The sequence below is a fragment of the Arvicola amphibius genome, chromosome 3, assembly GCF_903992535.2.
Source record: "Arvicola amphibius chromosome 3, mArvAmp1.2, whole genome shotgun sequence".
Lineage (NCBI taxonomy): Eukaryota > Metazoa > Chordata > Mammalia > Rodentia > Cricetidae > Arvicola > Arvicola amphibius.
In genome coordinates this window covers 52,090,473-52,097,081 of record NC_052049.1, presented here as the reverse complement: position 1 = coordinate 52,097,081, position 6,609 = coordinate 52,090,473, and positions in this window count along the sequence as shown.

Genomic DNA, 6,609 nt, shown 5'->3' with positions numbered 1-6,609 from the left:
AGACCCCCGGGAGTGACTCAGCCTCCCGGGGTCCTCGGAAAGCGCCTGCGGCCTCTTCAATGACCCTCCTGGGACGCCGAGCCAGACCGGGACCGTCCCGTCCCGTCGTGGTGCGCCAGTTCTCCGCCTTCTTGGAGTCTGCGCGCGCTCGCCAAGTTTGGAGTTTAGCTAAAAGTTGGCTAGTGATTTTTTGTAATTTAGGGGAGATGCATTTAAAGGTTGATGGTGCGGTGATAAGGGTGGCCCCAGACGTGTGGGCAGAGTGCTTGATATTTCTTTAAATTCTTTATTTTGAGAGCTTAGATGGGTCACGTATAGCCTTTGAACCTCCACTCCAGTGGGCTTAGCCACAGGTACCCATGCTCAGGTTCTCCAAATTCTTGCCGGTTGAACCCCGCCTTCCCTGGCTATCCGGGCCGCAGCCCCAAAGCTCAAGGCGGTGGGCGATGCTTGGGCGCCACTTACAAGAATGATGTAGAGCAGCAGGAGGAGGGACAGGCACTGCGAAATTTTAAGGGTTCTTCCCACGTTCTGAAACCTAACAGTTTGTGCTTGGATACATTCCAGCATCAGATCTCAAAAAGGTGGTGGTTGAGGCCTGGCCGAGGAGGAGCCCGCATCTCATTTTGCTTAGAAAGTGTCTGTTAAGGGAAACTTAAGGACAAAACAGAAAATGGATCCTGGTCTTGTACCTAGCCAGACGGTTGCTGAAAAAGCTGAGCCCCAGGCATCAAAGCTCAGGACTCTGAAGCACAATGGTTGTCTTAGGGTTTCTGTTGTTGCGATGAAACACCATTACCAAAAGCAACTTGGGGAGGAAAGCATTTATTTGGTTTGCACTTCCTATTAAACTGTTCATCATTAAAGGCAATCAGGACATGAACCTGTAAGCAGGAACTGAAACAGAGGCCATGGAGGAGTGTTGATTACTGGCTTGCCCCTCATGGCTTGCCCAGTCTGCTTTCTTAGTCCTGGGATGGCACCACCCACAATGGCCTGGGCCCTTCCACATCAATCACTAATTGAGAAAAGGTCCTACAGGCGTGTGTATCTGAGGCATTTTCTTAATTGAGGTTCCCTCCTCTCAGATGACTCCAATTTCTATGAAGTAGACAAAAAACTGCGCCCCCGGCAAAGGTTTTGAAAAGGACAATATCATTTGAAAAGGACAATAGCACCGACTATCATTCCGCAAGTAGAATCCCCAGCATTTCAACCAATGGAGAAAAGACGGCCAGAGAGAATTCCGTCCTCTCTCCCTAAGAGCTGTCGCTCATTGTCTTCATAGGTTGCTCAGTAAGTTATGCCATTACCCAGCTACAGAATGCTATTTTTTTAAAAAAATCTTTCCCACTGGAATCTCATGAGAAAGCACATTTTAGAGTAGATGGGAACCATTAACATATTCTGCACACATTAATAACATGGTATTGTTTCCTCGCCTCTCTGAAATGCCCTTGGGTTTTTAGGTTCATTATGTTATGAACCACAGGCAAGAAAAAGCAAAATGCTGCAATTAACTCAAACAAATACCATAAATTTTTAAAGAGATGCTCCAATTGATTGTAAGATACCCCAAATCCAGAATAGTAATTAAACAAGTGACAGGATGTTTGTTTTTGACAGTCAAAGATATGAAGTATAGTTTTCTTCATCTAGAGAGGTACGTCTAAGCCTCCCTGTGGAGCCTGTAACCAGGAGAGCCAGACCAGGAGAGCCAGGAGAGCCAGGATACTGTTTCGTCTGTGTCTTCTCCTGGGCTGCCCTTTAGTACCAGAGTTAATCTGTTCCTTGATGTGTCATGCTATCTGTGCAGCACTCTCTTGTGCGTTGGGATCATCCTTCAGTAAAATGAGGGTTATTTAGTCACACGCACTGGGATACTCGGACAGACACAGTAACACTGAGATGGTTATTAGCAAGGGTTTAGTGTAGCTACTGTGGGCACACAGGATCGAACGATTCATAAGACCCTGCGTAGAGTGGAGTCAGTTTGAAAGTTTTTTTTAAAGATTTATGTTTCTGAGTGGCTTGACTCTTGTGTGTTTGTACCACGTGTATATACCTGGTATCCACAGAGTTCAGGAGAGGGTATTAGATTCTCTGGAACTGGAGTTACAGATGGCTGTGACCCACCATGTGGGTGCTGGGATCAACAAGTGCTCTTAAGCCCTGAGCTGTCTGTCTTATCCAGCCCCTGGAGTAAGCTTTCCATACCTTCCTAGAATTGCATTAAAACCTTTATTTCTTCAAATTTCCATTTAATATTTTGCTGTTGGGAATGAAACTGTAGAAAACAAAAATTGAGAAAACAGGGCCTCTGTGTCTCTGGTCTTCACAATCAACGTTAGGTTTCTGTACATTATTCAGTAAATGACACTCATACAAAGATATACAGGCCTGTATAGCCTTTAAGAAGGTTGGAGGAGCTGGAGGGCTAGCTTGAGGACCTGAGTTTTATCCCAAGAACAAATGTATATGAAAGCAAGTTAGAGTGGTATGCCCTTGTAATTGCAGCACTGGGGAGGCAAGCAGAGACAAGCAGATCCTGGGACTAGCCTACTAGCCAGACAGCCTAGCGTACTTGGCGAACTCCAGGCCAGTAGGAGATCCTATCTCAAAAAACATGGGTGGAGCCTGAGGAATGACACTTATTTATCGGCCTTCACATGTACTCACACACGTATATGAGCATGCGTGAGCACACACAAATTGTAGAAATGGTGGGAAATGAGGATGCTTTGGGGGAGCTGTTATATTACAATGAAATGTACCCCGAAGAAAGAGAGCTCTTGAAATAATAAAGTTCTTAAATTTTCTGCACATTCACCAAGCTATCTCTCAGAATTCAGACACAGTCCAGAGAGTCAAGGGAGAGGGAACCGAGCAAGATACCTCTTCCTCTCCTTAGTATTCTCTAGAAGTTGTGAATTTTCTTAAGTTTTTTTTAAAATTTTATATGTATGGTCGTCTTTCCTGCATGTGTGTCTGTGCACTATGTTCATCTAGTGTCTGCAGAGGCAAGAAGAGGAAAATCAGATCCTCTGGAACCGGAGTTACAAATGATCACGAGCTGCCATGTGGGTGCAGGGAACTGATCCCTGGACTTTGCTATGCAGGAGCAGCTAAGGCTCTTAAAAACACTGATTCATCTCCAGCCCTAGATGATGAATTATGAATTACATCATTTACAAAAAAAATCAAAGCCATCTTCAAAAGCAATTGTAACTTTTAGCATGTGTAAGTCTAGATTCCTGGGCTCCATCCTGGACCAATGTATTAAATAAACATGCTCCAGGGTGATGAGATCTGAGGCTCCCACACCAGAGTTTAAAGTAGGACATGGGATTCAGACTTTATCATGGACCAGAGTCAGCTGGAAGATTTAAGCCACAGTGCTGGGCTGTGTTTCCAGAGATTTTGATGCAGTTGGTTTGAAGTGATGCTGCAGCTGCTGCTGATGCTGCTGTTGCTGCTACTTAGGGGCTGTGGGTGGGGGCAAATGCAATTTGTCAACCATGGCTTTAGGAGCCAGGAAAACTGAATGTGGTTCCAAACCAGGCATAGTGGTGCACACCTGTAATCCCAGCACTAGAGAGACACAAGCAGGAAAGCTGCAAGTTCTAGCCCAGCCTGAGCACCATGGAAAGCCCTTGTCTGAAACAAAATCAAACCAATATTCTACATACACATGCCCTTCCATGTCCAAAAGTGATTATTTTCAGGATCTTCGAGGAGGATGCTCATATTTAACAGCATGGTATTTGCACATGTTGTGTTATACTTGAAATCATTTCTCAATCGTTGTGTCTAATAGAACAGAAATGCAAGCAGTGGACATTTTTAGGGGATAATGACAGAAAGAAATCTGGACATGTTCATTATAGACACAATTTCCCTCAAATATTTTCTAAGTTAATTGAATTGAGAAGACAGAATCCTCAAGCATGGCTGAGTTTAATTTGTAACTTTCTTTAAAATTCCCATGAAAATATACATGGGCCCCCCAAATGGGCACTAATTAACATATACACACGTTCCTGTTTCTTTAAAGCAAATAGACTGTCTTTTGTAGTGTGTGTGTGTGTGTGTGTGTGTGGTCACATGCCATGGCCTGTGTTGCAGTCAGAGGACGTCTTGCTGGAATCATTTCTCTCCTGCCTGCCGTGTGGACCCCAGAATCGCACACAGGCTCCGTGGCAAGCGCCTCTCCCTGCCTGGCCATCTCGCTGGCCCGTGTGCCACTGTTTAAATGTTTTTTGCACCTTTTCTGATTTCACATTTCTGATCAGAAGAGTGACAGATTTGTGCATCATTTGTGTTTCTAAAATTACTACTTTCGTCTTCAACAGTTGAAGACATTTACCATTTTTGACATATTGTAAGACTTCCATAATTTGTATTTTCCTAGATTTACCTGCTTCATACATGTATGTCAAATTCTTTAAAAAAGTAGCTGGGTATGGTGTCATATACCTGGATTCTCAGTACTCCAAGAGGCAAGTTTGAGGCCAGCTTGGATTACATCAAAAACAAGAACAAAAACCTCTCTTAGTATTTCATTATATGTACACCGAGCTTTAGTCCTCAAAATAGTTTTATCTAGTGTTGCCTCCATTTTTGTTTCTAGCATAGTTTATTCTGACTGTCTTTTTCTTATTTATCTGTCCAGAAGTTGGAAGTGAATATTTTTATTTTCACATTTTTGTGATTTTTAAAAAATGTCTATTAATTTATTCATTTTATTTTTGTGTGTGTTTGCCTGCATGTATATATGTGCACCAAATGCATGCTCAGAAGTTAGAAAAGGGCATCAGATTTCCTGGAACTGGAGTTGATGGTTGTGAATCACCATGTGGGTGCTGGGAGTTAAACCTGGTCCTCTGAAAGAGCAACATACATTCTTAACCCTTGAGCAATCTCTTCATGTTTTGCTATTTTCAATGTCATCAACTTTCACACAGGTTTTATTTGTATTTTTGTTTTTGTTTTTACGAGACAGGGTCTCACTACGTAGCTCTGGCTGTCTAGGAACTCACTTTGTAGACCAGGCTGACCTGGAACTCATGGAGATTCTCCTGCCTCTGCCTTCTGAGTGCTGGGATTAAAGGTGTGCGCCACCACGTCCGGCTTTATTTATATTTTTAAGTTGTTGTATACTCATTGTATATAGTATTGGAGTTAAGGAGAAGTTTTCATAAAATCATACAATCATACAGTTTCCTCCCCTTCTACTCTTATGGTTTACACCAACTTTTGACCTCATTGTTTAGCTTGTTTCTATGCAGTCTTTCCCAGCACAGAGCCATTTTAGCACGTGTTGCACTTTGATTTCTACATACACATTATCCACTGCGAGCCTCCTGCCGGCTTCACTACACATCCCACGCAACTCACTAGAGTTCCGCTGCCTCTTTAGACGGATTTCCCATTTTGTATTACGGTTTATTGGTGACACTTTCTCCATTTTGTTAAAAGCTTGACAACATTTCTGTCATGATTATAGGCCCTTTAGAACTCTTGGGAAAAGATACCAATCCCTCTGCTTCTTTTGCCACTGGTGCCCAACGCCTCTATCGCTTTTATAGTAAATGTCCGTTGTGTGGGGTTGGACGACCTGCCCGTCAGAGCTAATGAACATTCCCCACTACGGAGTTTCAGCTTTACAGCCTCCTTCCTATTGGAATCACTTAACGTACACGCTGGGCTTCCACAGTCCCTAGTTTAACTTGCCAGGCACCAAGCAGTGTGAGTCATTGGCCATCCATCTGTGTGGATGGTATATTCCAATGTTTAAAAGCACACATGACATCATCGTGGTGTGAATTTTAATCTTAGGGTGTTAGGAGTGCTGTTCCTTTTCAGCCACTATCCTGCCTGCTTGGGTACTGTTTCCATGCCGCTATTCGAAGCTCTCCAAAGACAAGAGAATATTCTAGGAATTCACGCACTAATTTCCTTTTAGAAGCTAGTGGTGGTAATAGGAGTGTCCGTGTTGTGTGGCAGCACCGGAAGTAAAGTGTGAGGCACTTCCTGGTCTGCACTCCTGCATTTGTTTTCCAAGCAAACAGTAGGTTAAGTAATTTACAACCTAACAGGGAGGAGACCTGTTCTTACCTCTTGTTCTTACAAACCTGTGTTGGTATTTTGGGGTTAGAAATATAATTTGTGTTTCATAATGGAGCAACAAGCATGTCCACTAATTAACCCCCAGGAGAGTGGTGAACCCACCCATGTGGCTCAGGTTACTGAGCAAAGGTCAAATTCAGTCTCTAATTCCATGTTGGTTATAAAGAAAACAACGAATTTTTGTTCACCCACATGGGGGTGGTGCACACCTGTAACCCCAGCTCTTGGGAGGTAAGGGCAGGGCCGCCAGGTGTTCAAGACTGTCGTCAACCCCTTGCTGTGATGGGTTTGAGGCCAGCTGGGATACATGAGATCCTGTCTTAAAACATAAACTTTAGTTCCTGTTCCATGGGACAAACCCCAGGGTATTCGAGCTTAGCGAGTTTGGGTTTTAAGGAAAACAAAGCCGCTGACCAAGCACACAGCAGCTGTTTGATATGGAAGTTTTATATGCTCAGCCCTAGAATATCAGTAAAAGCC